Here is a 16913-nt window from a genome sequence, read left to right on the forward strand (position 1 = left end):
TCACCACCCAGGGGAGCTACCCCTCTGGTGGATGGTCCCTTACACCAAGGATCACAGCAAGATTCAGGTTACTCCCAGTCCCAAAGGACCAGTCACTTACCCCAGGTCAATGGCACCTTAAGTCTCACACCAAAGACAATGTTTGTAGACAATCCTACAATAAACTCGATAGGGATTTATTAACAGCAAAAAGAAACTAGAGCGGTATTGACACGGTTAAAGCAGGTGAACATACACACACAAATGAGTTACAATCTTAAGTTTCAGAAGGTAACAGAAGTCTATAATAAACAAGCTCAATGTGTCTGTTAAGACTAAGCAACTGGGGATCTCTTGCTTATGCCTAACAAACCTTGCCCCCCTCCCCCTCCCAGACTCCAAGCAGCACAAAGATAAACCCTTGTTAGGGGTTTTATCCCCCTCCTCTCACGTGCGCTGAGCTGCAAACTAAAGGGATGTGAGGAATCCAATTGCAGGACGCATCTTCTTTGGGGGGGAGGGGAGCAGAGCAACAAAGTCTTTTGTCCTTTTTAACGTTCCACAATCGTCCATCTGGTGTCGATGGGCCTGTCCTGCTAAGCAGGACGTTGCAGATCCGTACGTCACACTAGTTAATCTCTCTCTCCAGTCGGGTGATTTATACAATTAAAGAGGCTTACAATATAATTGCCCAAATACTACTTTGCGAGATAAGATACAGAGATTTACATTAGATTAAAGCTGCAGCAACTCACATGCATTTAATGCAGTCTAAATGCTAAACACATTCTTATAATTCGAATACCTATTTTAACAACACTAATACACAGGGGAGCAAGCCTGTTTGCAGCTCTGTATTTGGCAGTGTTCAGCGGAGACAGGGACCTTGGCATGAGCGGGTACCTGCTCTGCCAGCGTCACAGTCTCACACGACACCTGCCGAGAGCAGCAGGCTCCCAGGAGAAGCCAGAGCTGGGATGAGAAAACGTGTGCAGGGCCGTAGCAGACATGGCCTGCCCCCCTCAGCCTTGTCTGCAAATGGAATCCCCTGGGGAAGCAGATAACGCTGGGTGAGAACGCTCCCTGGGGGGTTCGCTGCAATCTCTCTCTCTTTTCTTTCACAGCACCAGTGCTGGGAAGAGCTGTGGACTCCCGGGGTTTCCCTGCCGCTGCTCCTCTCCGTAACATCCCAGCCCTGCCGGAGCAAGGGGTTGCCCCTCAGAACACACAGAATGGATACAAATCGCTATTTTGCCGGAAGACCAGCTCCCCAGGGATTTCATGGCTGTTGGGCATTGTAGGTCTGTGCAGACCATAGCAGCAGAGAAACCCCCACGGAAAATTAGATCCGAGTACAGTTTTGTTCTGAGACGTGTCTGTCAATGCTGCACAGCTAAGTGTCCTGCGTGGATCCGCGGCACAGCTGCGAGGCGTCTAAAACCCTGTTGTACTGTCTGTTACAGAGCCAAGGTGCCCATAGGGGGGAGCTGGGGTCTTGTGTATCCTTCACCAAATTCGCACTTGAGTGATGACAGTGGGATGTCCAAGGGGGGTTACTAGGCCATCACCTGATGACAGTGGGGTACCTACAGGTGATGTTAGATTGCAGGCCTGCAGCAATGGGTATATTACCTCCAGGAGCAGTAAAGAGGAAACCTCCCATTAAGAAACCCAGGACATTCAGATCAAAGATTAATCTGTAGAGTTGCTCAGGAAATGGCAACGTGGACAAACTTTTTTTTTTTTGCTTTCTTTGATGTTTTCAGGGGCATTTGTTGAAAAACAGGAACTCCCAAACCCCCAAAATGTTGAGCTCTCAGTTGCTGGAAACCCAAAATTTTGGTTTTTGGCAAACCCCCCCCACCCCCCAAAAAATCTTACACTGGAAAATGTTGGACCAGCGTTCGTAAACTGAAAGGGAGGAAGTCGATAGTTTCTGTAACGAAACTCTGTTCCTGTCGCAGGTCACGGCTGAGCTGCACCTCTCTCAGGGCTTGTCCACAGGGCGAGTTAGTGCACAGCAAGCCAGGGGGTGAAGCTGTCGCATGTGAACTTGCTGCACACGAACGTACCAGGGAGACAAAACGTCCGTCTCTCCGGGGCTCCCTTTCCAGCAATGAGCCGGCGCCGGCACTTCTGTGCGAGGGAATCTCGCCTTCCACCCCACTGTGACCCTGGCTCCCCAGCCCACAGCACCATTGTTCCCCTCAGCAGCTCCAGCAGGGTTCGGCCCCGTCTATAGACTCCCCCGGGAAGCTGCCAGCAGCTGATAAACGCAGCGACACCCAACAGCTGCTTCACAGCCAAGGATTAGTTCTGCACAGGAACATGGCAAACGGGAAGCGAAGGGCACAGGTGGCAGGTCATATGGGCTCGAGGTGCCCGAGCACCAGGAATATTCCGGGCTGGGGGCCCTGCTCCAGCAATATTTGGAGCTGGGTCTGTTCCTCGGCCCTGCCTGGATTGGGCCCCAGCCCCCGCGGGTCTCCCCCCGCCCCGCCAATTCCCTGCCTGAAAGAAAGCGGCGCCTACCTCTCCCGGGCCTGTTTGTGCTGTCGGTGTAGCACATTCCTATGCGGAGCGGCTCCCGGCAGAACTGCTGTCTGCTGCCCCAGGATCCTAGCGTCCCCCGTCCCCTAATGGCGAGGCAGGCTGCCCTTACCCTGCCCTTCCGCCCTAGCCCTGAGCCTCTCCAACGCCCCAAACCCCTCAGCCCCAGCCAGAGCCCTCATCCCCCTGCACCCTAATCCTCTGCTCCAGCCGGGAGCCCCCCCCTGCATCATGAACCCCCCATCCTCAGCCCCAACCCTCATCCCCCTGCACCCTAATCCTCTGCTCCAGCCTGGAGCCCCCTCCTGCATCATGAACCCCTTATCCCCCCGCACCCTAATCCTCTGCTCCAGCCCTGAGCCCCCCCTGCATCATGAACACCTCATCCTCAGCCCCAACCCTCATCCCCCTGCACTCCCTCCTATCCTGCCCCCTCCCAGAGCATGCACCCCCTCCCCTTCCGACACACCCCTTCTCATCCCCAAACTCCCTTCCAGAGTCTGCACCCCTCACCCCCTCCTACACCCCCACCCCCAGCTGAGAGCCTGCACCCAAACTCCGTCCCAAAGCCTGCACCCCTCAGCCCCTCCTGCACCCCAGACCTCTCCCCCAACCTCCCTCCCACAGCCTTAGGCAGGTGGGGGTGGGGTTTGGGGGGGGTCAGAGTTGGGGGGCGGGTTCTGGGCACCACCAAAATTTCTATGAACTTGCCACCCATGGCAAAGGGGTTCAAGTAGAAAAGGTCTCCTCCTCCCCCTCCCAGCACACACACTGTCTGATCTACGTTTAGAATTTCTCTCCAGAATTAGCTAGGCCCGACTTCGCCCTGGTCCCCCTGCTCTTCTGGGGCAGCTGACAGGCTCTTTCTCTGCAGACCCTGCTTCTCTGGGAGCTGCAGGGAGCGTCTCTAAAACCAGCCAGGCCCTTTGGGCTGCATCCACCCACTGCCCCACTTCTTGCCACAAGCCACCAGCACGTGGTGTCCAGTTTGGATGGAGCCCACTCGTCCCAGGTCCTGGCCCCTGTCCTGTGTGTTACGCACTGGGGTTGGGGCTGTCTAGAGCCCTGACGCCAGTTCCCGCAGAACAAAGCCGAGGACTGAGTTAACCCTTTGCAGCCATGGGGCAGGCGGCACGATTGCAATCAGAGAGACAATTCGTGAAAAAAATCCCCATGTCTCCTCTGTTCTTCACAGTCCCACAGACCCTTCTGTGCCTGCAGCATGTCACAAAGGGGCACCAGACACCATGTCTCTGACAGCTGGCGTGGTGCGTTGATACCACGCTAAGGTTAGCTTTTCCCCGTGCTCTGATTTCAGCACATGGCCAAGTGTGGTTTGCACACAGGAAGACACGAGCTCTGTCTGCTGGAGTCCCCAGCACAGCTGGCCGCAGGCCTGGCTGGCGTCTAGGCACCAGTGCAGTATAAATGCGACGTGATAATAATAGCCTGGCATATGGAATTATGGGGCCTGATCCTGGAAGGGTCCCGAGTGCCGTTAAGTGACCTAAGCACGTCCCAGGATCGGGCCCCTAGTGAAGACTGGAGAATAGTTGCCTTCAGCGTGACTGCTTTGCTTCAGAGCGCCAGGGAGAATTCAGAGGGGGCTCAGCGTTTGCCTTCTGCCTTCCGTGGTCCTCCTGCTTGAATGAGATTCTTGTGGCACAAGATGTAAAGCTCCTTTTCAGCTGCTGCCATCTGCCCTTAACAAAGGACCCAGCGATGCTACAGGAACGGGGATGTGGTCAGCTACTGCTGGGTCTGCCCCGCAGTCTGGACGCAAACCGTACCAACGACCTCCCCTGTGAACAGAGAGAGCTGTGAGCCAGGTTCCCTTGAGAAATGCAACGTCTCACACAGCCACTGATCGCGGCCGGCAGCCATGCGGCCAGGGCAGTTACTGTGAGCGAAGGCGCTTGTCCCGAAAATGCCTCCTCTTTGGAGTGAAACCGGTTCTCTTCAATGCAGGAGGCTGACAGAGCTGCCCGGGCCCAGGCACGGTGCTGTGGGGCTGCTGCTATGGGCACTTGCCTCCCCCAGCTTTGACACACACCTCGATCCGGACCTGCAACATCCTGTGCTAGTGCAATCTGTGGCCTCCCCATGCAGCCCGGTCAATACACCACGATCTTGGCCTGCCGTGCTCCCAGCTACCCCAGCACAGCTCCCACCCGCTCTGCCAATGCACTGCTGCTCTAGGCTGGAGTATCCCCTGCTAGTCCTGTTCTGCTCCCTGCCCCAGCTCTGCCAAAGCACCTGCCTGCAGGGCCCAGTCCCTGCTCGCCCAGCGCTGTGGATGGGCAGAAACAGATATTGCCATTAGCCAACAGCGCCCCCTAGTGCCAGCTGCAACTTAGTAACTGTCCGGCCAAACCTCCTTCATTCGGGGAGCGACAATTGTTTGATTATTTGCTCGTTTGCAAACAACCCAGGGCTGCCCAGAGGACTCAGGGGGCCTGGGGCAAAGCAATTTCAGGGGCCCCTTCCATAAAAAAAGTTGCAATACTATAGAATACTGTATTCCATGGGGGCCCCTGTGGGGCCCGGGGCAAATTGCCCCACTTGCCCGCCCCCGCCCCCCCACGGCAGCCCTGAAACAACCCCTGCTCCCTCCCCCAGTGGGGTGACCAGATGTCCCGATTTTATAGGGACAGTCCAGATTTTGGGTCTTTTTCTTATATAGGCTCCTATTACCCCCCCACCCCCATCCTGATTTTTCACATTTGCTGTCTGGTCACCCTATCCCCCAACAAGTTGCACACATGATAAAGATAGGTGAGAACCAGGGCCGGCTCCAGGGATTTTGCCGCCCCAAGCAGCCCCCCCCAACAAAAACCACAATTGCGATCTGCGGCATTTCAGCGGGAGGTCCTTCGCTCCCATCAGGAGTGAGGGACCCTCCGCTGAATTGCCACTGAATAGCTGGACCTGCCGCCGCGCTCCGGAGTGGCTGCCCCAAGCACCTGCTTGCTAAGCTGGTGCCTGGAGCCGGCCCTGGTGAGAACACCATATCCCGCAATGCACGCTGCTCCTTTAGCTTGATATATGAATGCTCCACAGCATTTTTAGTATGATCTTAGCCCTGCGAGTCCTCACTACAGCCTCTGCTACTAAAACTCTGTTCCCAAGCGGGAGGGTTGGTGGAGATGAAAAACTGGGTCTGAGAATCATCAGGCTTGTGGAATAAGGGCAAGCGATGGTTTTGGTCACCTGCTACGTTGGTCACACGGATATTTACCTCCTGGCCGGATGGGGGCAAGCGGCACCCTGAGTAGGTCACTTCGGAAGCATTGGGTTGACGTTGTTTCTGGAACACAGTGGTCTTTATGGCAGTAGTTGTGGCTCCCGGCTGGGAGGAAGAGAAAGGGAATGAATACTAACACCTCACAGTGATATGGCACTTTTCAGCTAAGCGCTTTATCGTGGAGATCAGAATCCCCTTTGTACAAACAGGGAAACTAAGGCACATAGCAGTGAAGTGACTTGCCCAAAGTCACACAGCTGGCTAGTGCCAGGACTAGAACCCAGGTCTCCTGCAGCTTAGTCCAGGGCTGTATCCACTAGGTCACACTGCCTCCAACAGGGCATAGGGCCCTCGATAACAATGGATAGCTGCATGGAATTGAACATATCAAAAGAACATATCAGGACCGGCTCTCGGTTTTTTGCCTCCCCAAGCAAAAAAAATTTTGGCTGCCCCCCATCCCAGCTCTGGGCTCCCCCACGCATCCCCGTGCTGCCACAGCCCTGGGCTCTCCCACCCACACCCCCTGCCGCCCCAGCGCTGGTCTTCCCCCTTTCCCCCTACCTGTGTCCTCCCCCCACCCCGCTGCCGCACCAGCCCTGGGCTCCCCGTTTCCCCCCCACCAGTGCCCCCCACACACACCTCCTGCCACCCCAGCCCTGGGCTCCTCCTTTCCCCCCCACCAGTGCCCCCCCCACAGACCTCCTGCCACCCCAGCCCTGGGCTCTTCCCTCCCCCCCCCCGCACCCTCCTTCCGCTGCAGCCCTGGGTCACTGGTAACTCGCTCCCAGGGCGGGTCATTCAGCAGGAATTTTGGATGTGCAAAAAAACACTGACAGGTTTGGTTTCCATATAGTTACAGAGCTGCAGTAAAGTGGAACAATTTTCAGCTGGTGTGATTGGAGGATATCTGGATGCATATTATAAGACTGTCCTCCATAAATGAGGAAAAGTTCAGGTGCCTTTATTATTCTTTTGTTCCACTCTTTCTTTCTATGGGGAATTTACCAATGCAATATCACTGTCTTCCTTTTAAACAAACAAACAAAAAAAAAGGCAATGGATGTTGAAAATAGCAATTCCAGTCCTGATAACCACTGGGAAGCATTTCTTGCTCCATTTTATCCTACTTTTTCTACAGCAAGTTACAGTGGATCAGTATATTTGATTTGGGAGAAATGAAGTAAGAGCTGCCCAAACTGAGCGGGAGCACTCCTGAATTTTGAGGTGTTCAAATCTGGAGGGCAGGTGCTGGGGTGGGGGCGGGGCTGTGGGCGCCGTGGGGGAGCATGGCAGGATGTGTGCAGCAGTGTGTCTGGAGCTGCACGGAGCCAGACACGCTGGTCTGAGTGCCACGGTAAGGGGACTGGGGGCTTGGAGAGGGGGTAGGAGGTTCCGGGGGGGCAGTCAAGGGACAGGGAGCAGGGAGGATTGGATGGGGCAGAGGTTCAGGGGCACAGTCAGAGGCAGAGAGGGGGAGTTAGATGGGTCAGGGGTGCGGGGGAGCAGTCAGGGGACAGGCAGCGGTTGGACAGGCATGGGAGTCCCAGGGGTGTGTCAGGGGACAGGTAGGGGGTGGGGTACTGGGGGGCAGTTAGGGGCAGGGGTCCCAGGAGGGGGTGATCAGGGAGCGGGGGGTGGAGTTGGATGGGCTGCGGTTTCTGTGGGGGGGGCAGTCAGAGGAAGTGGATGGTGGCAGGGTGGGGCTACCCTCCCCCTGGAGTGTCCTGTTTTGTGAATGTTCAGATCTGGTCTCCCTGCCATCCACAGCACTCGCAGCACGCTGCTGCATGAGGTCCCCCTCCTTCCTTTCCAGTTGGTAGTGGCCAAGGGAACGCTGGGAATTGTAGTTCTTTCCCTGCTCCAGGGCTGGCTCTATAGGCAGGGAGCTAACCAAAGAACTACAGCACCCAGGGCCCCCTGTTGGTTCTCAGCTCCCATGCCGCCCCTGCAAATGGGCTGCCCCAAGCAGGTGCTTGCTTTGCTGGTGCCTAGAGCCGCCCCTGGTTTTTTACCAGAAATATGGAGCCTTCCTCACCCCCGCTCAACCTACACACACGCACACACTTTTCTCCCCTTCCTTCCCTCTTTTTATTCTTCTTCTTTTAAAATGTTTTTTTGAAAATCTAAACCAAGGACAAACATTTTTTAACAAAAGCCAGAGCCACAGAGATCAGGCCATGGGGTAAGAAAGCTGTCCTGAGTTTTAGGGGGCATGTTGCTAACTCTTTTAGTGAAACGGTTTTGTAGGCAGCTTGGCTGTGTAAGTTGTTATGCTTTAGCATGGGCAAGCGTTTATTATTTGAAAACACTTTTCCATTTTATAAGGTATTATCTCCCCCCATCTTACGACCTATTAACAAAAACAAGCTAAAAGATACATTGTAGCAAGGACTGCAAAGGAATAGTTACAGTATTGATGATTATTACCTTGTCTAAGCGCCTAGAGAATGTATTTTGTTTTGTTTTTATAAAACACTTCTATGCAAACTGTAACCCTGAAATCAGAGGGACTATGATTAAGTCCCAAATGCAGAGGGCCTTGGGGTGGAAAATGAAAAGGTACAGCCGAAGCGGAAGATGGTATGATGTTAGAGGGTGTTTTGGGAATAAAACAGGCCGTGGTGTAAAATAAAATGTCAGTTGAAAATAACTGTGTAAAGCATGTTTTTATGGAGTTCCAGGGATGTGGGGTTTGTCAAAAGGGCAGTAGGTTGCCCCCGTAGTATACACACAGTTAGGTTACAGTTTGTCAACAACAACAACAAAAGGTGTCCAAACGGCCTGTTCCTCTAACAAAGGCCCAACCACCTCACCCAGCCCTGGTGTTTGTGCATGAGGGTTATAGGCTCCCTATGCACCATTGCAAAGCAGCCCCAGAACCCCTCTTAAACCATACCATCTTCCGCTTCGGCTGTACCTTTTCATCTTCCACCCCAAGGCCCTCTGCATTGGGACTTAATCATAGCCCCTCTGATTTCAACAATGTCTCAGGTCTCTCATCCACTGTTTCATATTATTTAATGCTGTACATCAGCTAGGGTTACAGTTTGCATAAAAGTGTTTTATAAAAACAAAACAAAATACATTCTCTAGGCGCTTAGACAAGGTAATAATCGTCAATACTGTAACTGTTCCTTTGCAGTCCTTGCTACAATGTATCTTTTAGCTTGTTTTTGTTAATTTTTCTGATAGGTCGTAAGATGGGGGGAGAGAATACCTCATAAAATGGAAAAGTGTTTTCAAATAATAAATGCTTGCCCATGCTAAAGCATAACAACGTACACAGCCAGGCTACCTACAAAACCGTTTCACTAAAAGAGTTAGCAACATGCCCCCTAAAACTCGGGACAGCTTTCTTACCCCATGGCCTGATCTCTGTGGCTCTGGCTTTTTAAAAAAAAGTTTGTCCTTGGTTTAGATTTTGAAAAACATTTTAAAAAAAGAAGAAAAAAAGAGGGAAGGAGGGGGAGAAAAGTGTGTGTGTGTGTGTGTGTGTGTGTGTAGGTAGTGCAGGGGTGAGGAAGGCTCCATATTTCTGGTAAAAAAATAATGGGGTAGCTCTAGGCACTAGCAAAGCAAGCACCTGCTTGGGGCAGCCCATTTGCAGGGGCGGCATGGGAGCTGAGAACCAACAGGGGGCCCTGGGAGCTGTAGTTCCTTGGTTAGCTCCCTGCCTGTAGAGCCAGCCCTGGAGTAGGGAAAGAACTACAATTCCCAGCATTCCCTTGGCCACTACCAACTGGAAAGGAAGGAGGGGGACCTCATGCGGCAGCGTGCTGCGAGTGCTGTGGATGGCAGGGAGACCAGATTTGAACATTCACAAAACAGGACACTCCAGGGGGAGGGACGCCCCACCCTGCACCATCCACTCCCTCCGACTGCCCCCCCACAGAAACCCCAACCCATCCAACTCCCCCCCCACGCCCTGATCACCCCCTCCTGGGACCCCTGCCCCAACTGCCCCCCAGAACCCTACCCCCTACCTGTCCCCTGACGCACCCCTGGGACTCCCATGCCTATCCAACCGCTCCCTGTCTCTTGACTGCCCCCTGAACCTCTGACCCATCCAACCTCCCCTGCTCCCTGTCCCTTGACTGCCCCCCCGGAACTCCCTACCCCTTCTCCAACCCCACAGCCCCCTTACCGTGGCACTCAGACCAGCGTGTCTGGCTCCGTGCAACTCCAGACACGCTGCTGCATACATCCTGCCGTGCTCCCCCACGGAGCCCACAGCCCCACCCCCATCCCAGCACCTGCCCTCCAGATTTGAACACCTCAAAATTCAGGAGTGCTCCCGCTCAGTTTGGGCAGCTCTTACTTCATTTCTCTCAAATATACTGATCCACTGCAACTTGCTGTAGAAAAAGTAGGATAAAATGGAGCAAGAAATGCTTCCCAGTGGTTATCAGGACTGGAATTGCTATTTTCAACAGCCATTGACTTTTGTTTGTTTGTTTAAAAGGAAGACAGTGATATTGCATTGGCAAATTCCCCATAGAAAGAAAGAGTGGAACAAAAGAATAATAAAGGCACCTCAACTTTTCCTCAGTTATGGAGGAGAGTCTTATAATATGCATCCAGATATCCTCCAATCACAGCAGCTGAAAATTGATCCACTTTACTGCAGCTCTGTAACCATATGGGAACCAATCCTGTCAGAGTTTTGTGCACATCCAAAATTCCTGCTGAATGACCCGCCCTGGGAGCGAGTTACCAGTGACCCAGGGCTGCGGCGGAGGGAGGTGTGTCTGTGGGGCACTGGTGGGGGGGAAAGGTGGAGCCCAGGTCTGGGGCGGCAGCAGGTTGGGGGGAGGACACTAGTGGGGGGGGAAGGGGAAGCCCAGCACTGGGGCAGCAGGGGGTGTGGGTGGGAGAGCCCAGGGCTGTGCCAACAGAGGGGTGCAGGGGGGAGCCCAGGGCTGGGACGGGGGGCAGCCAAAATTTTTTTTGCTTGGGGCGGCAAAAAACCTAGAGCCGGTCCTGTAAAAAACAGCTAACTTTTTTTACAGAAACTATTCTTTCTTGTGTTTTTTGTATAAATCCAAACTTTAAAAAGCAATATTGGGGTTTTTTTAAATTAAAATACATGTGTAAACGCCCCTCAGTTGCCAGTTTCCATAGTCTTACCCAGTTGCTGTTTTGGTATTTAAAAAAAACTATTTTAAAAGAACAGGCTAGTATCTTAAGCCTTATTAGTTCACTAAACGTCCACGAAATATCCCTAAGAGGGGCCTTGTTTTGGTACAGCTCAGGCGATACTGCTTTTTCAAAATAAACTTTAAAAAACCATAATGCTTCAAATATATGGGGAGGAAAAGAAACTTCTCTCTAATCCACTGGATTACAAAATAAGGGGGATATAAACTAGCTCTTACTAAGGTTCTGTGGCTTTCACTCTGGCGTGTTTTCTGCGTGCTCTCCTTTTTTAATTAAAACACGCATGTAAAAATGTTAAAGAGCTCTGTATTCATATAGCCTTGTCTCTTAAAGTGTTTATTCCTCTACAAAACTTGATAACTTTCACTTGTATGTGTTAAAAAGCAGGCAAAGAAGCAGCCTTCTTATCTCTGACCTACTGGTTTACAGAGGCTGTTGTTGCTGACAGCTGCTTTGCTGCAAAAGCCTGCTGTCCTTACTGAAAAAAATGACCAGTGCTAGCCTAAACCTAGGGAAAAATGTTTATAAACAGGCTTTCTGTGTTTTTAAGCCTGGGTTGTTTCTGCGGACTTGCATGTTATTGAAACACCTATGCCTAAGGGGCTAAATGAAGGTTATGAGTCTTCAAATAGGCTGGTCTTTTCAAGTGTTTATTCCTTTACAAGCCTTTCCTCCCTCTTTTGTTAAAAGACACAATCTTCTTATCTCTGATCCACTGGATTACAAAATAAGGGGAATATAAACTGTCACTAAAAACCTGGGGTTTTAAACCTAGGGTGCTTCTGCATATTTTTTTATTACAACACCTACAAAAGGGATGTGTCTTAGGTTTGTCTTTTCAAAGTAACTTTAACTCGTGTTTGTTAAAAAGTTTGGGAAAGAAGCAGCCTTCTTATCTCTGATCCACTGACTCACAGAGGCTACTTTGCTAACAGGAGCTTTGCTTCTTTGTCTTTCTAATCCACTGGTTTACAAAATAAGGGGTGTATAAACTGTCTGTTACTAAAAACCTGGGGTTTTAAACCTAAGGTGTTTCTGCCTGTTCTTTTTCATTGAAACACTTATGCCAAGGGGGTTAAATAAAAAAAAATGTCTTCCTTTAGGCATGTCTTTTCAAGTGCTTATTCCCTTGAAAGCCTTTCACCTCTCTTTGGTAAAAAGTGGGGGAAGAAGCAATCTTCTTTCTAATTCAATGGTTTACAAAATAAGGGGTTTATAAACTGTCTGTTACTAAAAACCTGGGGTTTTAAGCCTAGGGTGCTTCTGCCTGCTCTTTTTTATTACAACACCTACAAAAGGGATGTGTTCTAGGTTTGTCTTTTCAAGTCATTCTCCCTTTGCAAAACTTAATGTAACTTTAACCTGTGTTTGTTAAAAATGTTGGGAAAGAAGCAGCCTTCTTATCTCTGATCCACTGACTCACAGAGGCTGCTTTGCTAACAGGAGCTTTGCTGCAGCTTCACATTGTGCTCACTAAAAAATAACACCTGTTAGTCTAAAACCTAGGAAAAAACTGTTTAAAACGGTGTGTTACTAAAAGCTTATGGTTTTAACGTCTATAAAAACTCCTCTGTAAAAGGGCTACATGGTGGGAAAATGCGGGGGGCGGGTCCGTTTCTTTAGATAAGAATAAAACAGTTAAAGGGGAGGGGGAAAGGTGGGAGTTGGCTCTTGTTTAAAATCTTGGGACTCTAGGATTGGTTCAGGAAAATGAATTCTATGACGCTGCTGTAAAACCACCTCCGACTGGGCCGATCCAAAGGCGGTGATAACGAGTCTGAGAGGGTCTGAACCAGAAGAGTTGCCTCATTCTACAGAAAGACTGAAAGGTGACAATTCTCGCTCTCTTTCTGATTCCACCAGGTGCTCTCTAGCTTTGCCCTTTGCAGAGGGAGCTCTCTTTCTTGCCCTCTTCTTTCTTTTAACCTCTCTCTTTTTTTCTTAACCTACCCTGATACTGAATGTCTTTCTAGTTACTTTCTTACCCTGTGCTCAGCAAACGGGCTCTGCCTGCTTCTCTCTCTCTCATTCTGATTTCACCATGTGCTCTATCTTTGCTCTTTGCACAGAGGGCTCTCTTTTCTTCTCCGGTTCTTTCTTTTAACCTCTCTCTTTTTTTATTAACCTACACTGGTATTGAATAGTTTAAATGCTTTTTTTATTCACTTTTTTACCCTGTGCTTGCCAAACAGGCTCTGCCTTTCCCTTTTTAAACCTAGTTTTCAATATTATTTAATTTTTTCGTAACCCACCCTGACATTTAATACACCTTTTACATTTATCTCCAAATTTTCTATTCTCCAAACTCAGCCTTTACCATCATCTCTCCTTACTCAAACTCACTAAAAATCTCTCTTCTTTCAAACTAACCCTTTAAAAACAAAAATCCTTCTATTCTTTCATAAGCAGCCTCTTTTCTTCAATAACTTACCTCTCTTCTTTCACATTTTCTTTTTTTCCACTAAACCTCACTCACTTTCTTTTTTCCTCTTCACACTCTTCTTTCAACCTTTTTCTCTCCATGTACCCAAGCACAAACAAACACAACACTTCCCCTAGTCAAACACACACACACACACACACATTTTTTTCAAAATGGCCGATGGCGCCACACTCTGGCGCCAACGGAAACGGGGTGGGAAGGCGGGACATGAGCCCTAAAAGGGGCGTGGAAACCTGTCAAAATTGCATGGTGATGAATACTAGCGAGTTAATTACTACCTGCTACTTCTCCTGCCAAGGGGCGTGAAGCTGCATTAATGAATGTTGGTGAAAGCCTTTCGTCCCCTCAGCTGAAGGGTGGGCGGGCAGGCGGCTGTGGCGTGTGGTGCACGGTGGGGAATGTTTTCCCTGCTCTACAGCTGGGATCTGAGCATGTCAAAGCTGCCTAGCAGATTTTTATGTCCCTCTCGCTCAATTGAGCACCTGACCGAGCTGGGCCAGGCGCTGAGGAGGACATGGGCTCTTTGCCTGGACTAAGACACGGGCTGGGGTTCAGGTCAGGTGGATCTAATGTGGCTCAGCTAAACCTGCTCCTAGTGAAGATGCAGGTCAGAGTTTTAGCTCCATTGTGGCTGGTGGAGTTGTGGTGTGGCCAGAAGCCAAGGCCGGACCTGGGACAGGTGAATCCAGCCCACGGGTGGGGTGCAGAGGAAACAGGTGGGGGAAGAGGAGCGGAGTTGTGGGGAGGGAGGAAGGGCGTTTGGGGGTGAGAGCAGGACAGGAGCTGGACTCTGTGGCACAATGACGGGGAGAGGGGGATTTGGGGACTGGGGAGGAGGTGGGCTGGATGGGCTGGGGGGAGGGGCAGGTAGTGAGAGCCAGATGGGGTCCTAGAGGAGCGAGGGGTTTGGCTGTGGGGGGAGGCTGAGGACATTGATTGTGTGGTGGAGAGAAGGGGGGGAGGGGTTATGGCAGGGGAGGGACTGAGGGGAATTTTGTGGGGTGGGGGGGATGGGCTGGGTCCATCCAGTCGCCAACCACACCCCCCTTCCTCCCATCCAGCCCCCTGAACCCCACCCCCACCCCCTTCCTCCCATCCAGCCCCCTGACCCCCACCCATCCCCCCTTCCTCCCATCCAGCCCCCTGAACCCCACCCCCACCCCCGTTCCTCCCATCCAGCCCCCTGAACCCCCCCACCCCCCTTCCACCCATCCAGCCCCTGAACCCCACCCACACCCCCCTTCCTCCCATCAGCCCCCTGACCCCCACCCATCCCCCCTTCCTCCCATCCAGCCCCCTGAACCCCACCCCCACCCCCGTCCTCCCATCCAGCCCCCTGAACCCCACCCCCACCCCCTTCCTCCCATCCAGCCCCCTGAACCCCACCCACATCCCCCTTCCTCCCATCCATCCCCCTGAACCCCACCCCCCCCCCCTTCCTCCCATCCAGCCCCCTGAACCGCACCCATCACCCCTTCCTGTCATCCAGCCCCCTGAACCCCACCCATCCCCCCTTCCTCCCATCCAGCCCCCTGAAACCCACCCATCCCCCCTTCCTCTCATCCAACCCCCTGAACCCCACCCAACCCCCCTTCCTCCCATAGCCCCACCCATCCCCCCGTCCTCCCATCCCCCCTTCCTCCCATCCAGCCCCCTGACACCCACCCCCACCCCCCTTCCTCCCATCCAGCCCCCTGAACCCCACCCATCCCCCCTTCCTCCCATCCAGCCCCCTGGACCCCACCCATCCCCCCTTTCTCTCATCCAGCCCTCTGACCCCACCCATCCCCCCTTTCTCTCATCCAGCCCTCTGACCCCACCCATCCCCCCTTTCTCTCATCCAGCCCTCTGACCCCACCCACACCCCCCTTCCACCCATCCAGCCCCATGAACCCCACCCCCACCCCCCTTCCACCCATCCAGCCCCCTGACCCCCACCCACACCCCCCTTCCTCCCATCCGGCGCCCTGAACCCCACCCCCACCCCCTTCCTCCCATCCAGCCCCCTGTACCCCACCCCCACCCATCCCCCCTTCCTCCCATCCAGCCCCCTGACCCCCACCCATCACCCCTTCCTCCCATCCAGCCCCCTGAACCCCACCCATCCCCCCTTCCTCCCATCCAGCCCCCTGGACCCCACCCATCCCCCCTTTCTCTCATCCAGCCCTCTGACCCCACCCATCCCCCCTTTCTCTCATCCAGCCCCCTGAACCCCACCCATCCCCCTTCCTCCCATCCAGCCCCCTGAACTCCACCCCCACCCCCCTTCCACCCATCCAGCCCCCTGACCCCCACCCATCCCCCTTCCTCCCATCCAGCCCCCTGACCCCCACCCCCACACCCCTTCCTCCCATCCAGCCCCCTGACCCCCACCCATCACCCCTTCCTCCCATCCAGCCCCCTGTACCCCACCCCCACCCACACCCCCCTTCCTCCCATCCAGCCCCCTGAACCCCACCCCCTTCCTCCCATCCAGCCCCCTGAACCCCACCCATCCCCCGTTCCTCCCATCCAGCCCCCCGAACCCCACCCCGCTTCCACCCATCCAGCCCTCTGACCCCCACCCACACCCCCCTTCCTCCCATCCAGCCCTCTGAACCCCATCCCCACCCCCCTTCCTCCCATCCAGCCCCCTGAACCCCACCCATCCCCCCTTCCTCCCATCCAGCCCCCCGAACCCCACCCCGCTTCCACCCATCCAGCCCCCTGACCCCCACCCACACCCCCCTTCCTCCCATCCAGCCCCCTGAACCCCATCCCCACCCCCCTTCCAGCCCCCTGAACCCCACCCATCCCCCCTTCCTCCCATCCAGCCCCCTGGACCCCACCCATCCCCCCTTTCTCTCATCCAGCCCTCTGACCCCACTCAACACCCTTCCTCACATCCAGCCCCATGAACCCCACCCATCCCCCCTTCCTCCCATCCAGCCCCCTGACCCCCACCCCCACCCCCCTTCCTCCCATCCAGCGCCCTGAACCCCACCCCCACCCCCTTCCTCCCATCCAGCCCCCTGTACCCCACCCCCACCCATCACCCCTTCCTCCCATCCAGCCCCCTGTACCCCACCCCCACCCACACCCCCCTTCCTCCCATCCAGCCCCCTGAACCCCACCGCCACCCCCCTTCCTCTCATCCAGCCCCCTGAACCCCACCCACCCCCCTTCCACCCATCCAGCCCCTGAACCCCACCCACACCCCCCTTCCTCCCATCCAGCCCCCTGAACCCCACCCATCCCCCCTTCCTCCCATCCAGCCCCCTGGACCCCATCCCCACCCCCCTTCCAGCCCCCTGAACCCCACCCATCCCCCCTTCCTCCCATCCAGCCCCCTGGACCCCACCCATCCCCCCTTTCTCTCATCCAGCCCTCTGACCCCACCCACACCCCCCGTCCACCCATCCAGCCCCATGAACCCCACCCATCCCCCCTTCCTCCCATCCAGCCCCCTGACCCCCACCCCCACCCCCCTTCCTCCCATCCAGCGCCCTGAACCCCACCCCCACCCCCTTCCTCCCATCCAGCCCCCTGTACCCCACC

General features: G+C 53.9%; 1 protein-coding gene and 1 long non-coding RNA gene across 5 annotated transcripts in view; both read right to left on the minus strand.

Moving 5' to 3' along the window:
* LOC123353287 (maestro heat-like repeat-containing protein family member 2A) overlaps window positions 1-16913 on the minus strand; it is a 133393-nt gene that overhangs the window by 47740 nt on the left and 68740 nt on the right. The window lies entirely within an intron of this gene.
* LOC123353293 lies at window positions 4216-6196 on the minus strand. Its single transcript, XR_006574451.1, has 2 exons — window positions 5768-6196; window positions 4216-4331 (listed from the first exon to the last, which is right to left on the minus strand). It is a non-coding gene; the product is annotated as an uncharacterized LOC123353293 (long non-coding RNA).

This window comes from Mauremys mutica, chromosome 19 (assembly GCF_020497125.1).
Source record: "Mauremys mutica isolate MM-2020 ecotype Southern chromosome 19, ASM2049712v1, whole genome shotgun sequence".
NCBI lineage: Eukaryota > Metazoa > Chordata > Testudines > Geoemydidae > Mauremys > Mauremys mutica.